The sequence below is a fragment of the Miscanthus floridulus genome, chromosome 15 (genome assembly GCF_019320115.1).
Source record: "Miscanthus floridulus cultivar M001 chromosome 15, ASM1932011v1, whole genome shotgun sequence".
In the NCBI taxonomy this organism is placed as follows: Eukaryota; Viridiplantae; Streptophyta; class Magnoliopsida; order Poales; family Poaceae; genus Miscanthus; species Miscanthus floridulus.
Window position 1 is genome coordinate 47,072,422 of NC_089594.1, and position 936 is coordinate 47,073,357.

Sequence of the window (936 nt, forward strand, 5' to 3'; positions counted from 1 at the left end):
ATATATTTTCTAGAATTTTATCATTGGCAGCTACCTTCTTAGATAATCGTTCCATAATTCTAGATTGGCCAGCAATTAATTCTCTCAAGGGTGGTTGATTGAAGTTATTATAATTATTACCTTGAGGGTTACCTTGGTAGTTCGGCCTATGTGGCTGGTTCCATCCTTAATTCTATTGAGGATGGTAGTAGTTGTTAGTTGATAAAGTTCACATCCTCATGGGTTTTAGGATAGTTGTTCCCTAAATGCCCAATGTTGCCACATACTTCACACATCATGCGTGAATCATGAATGTGTATGACTTCTTGTTTTTTATTGGCTCGCTCTTCAAGCCTCTTCATTAGTAGATACATCTTGGCAAATAGCATGTCTACCTCCTTGAGTTGATGCATACCTCCACCTCTCTTGTAGGTCTAAACACGTTCTTCATTTTAGCCTTGGTTGGAGGCCATCTTCTCCACAAGAGTGGTCACAGCTAGAAGTGTAAGTGATAAGAATTCACCTCTAGCAGCAGCATCCATGGTCTCATAGGTACTATTGGTCAACCCATGGTAGAATGTCTACATGAGTAGCCAATTCTCTATCCTATGATGAGGACATTCTAATATATAGTCTTGAAAGCGTTCCCATGCCTCAGGGACAGATTCATCATATTGCTGTTGAAAACTTAAAATTCTCCCACGTAGAGCATTAGTCTTGCCCGTGGGAAAGAACTTTGCTATGAAGGCAGTGGAGCAGTTATCCCATGTAGTGTTTCTATCTTTGTTGCTGTAGAACCACTGCTTCGCCTTCCCCAAAAGTGAGAATGGGAAGAGGCAAAGTAGTATGGCGTCCTTGGTTACTCCCTTGATGGTGAAAGTGCTACAGATCTCTAGGAAGTGTTGGAGATGAGCACTAGCATCTTCATATGCTTTTCCACAAAATTGGCTTGCTTGC

General features: G+C 41.2%; 1 non-coding gene across 1 annotated transcript; it reads left to right on the forward strand.

Moving 5' to 3' along the window:
• Positions 1–582: 582 nt before the first annotated feature.
• Positions 583–689, forward strand: LOC136509802 (small nucleolar RNA R71). Its single transcript, XR_010772542.1, has one exon. It is a non-coding gene; the product is annotated as a small nucleolar RNA R71 (small nucleolar RNA).
• The last annotated feature ends 247 nt before the right edge of the window (positions 690–936 follow it).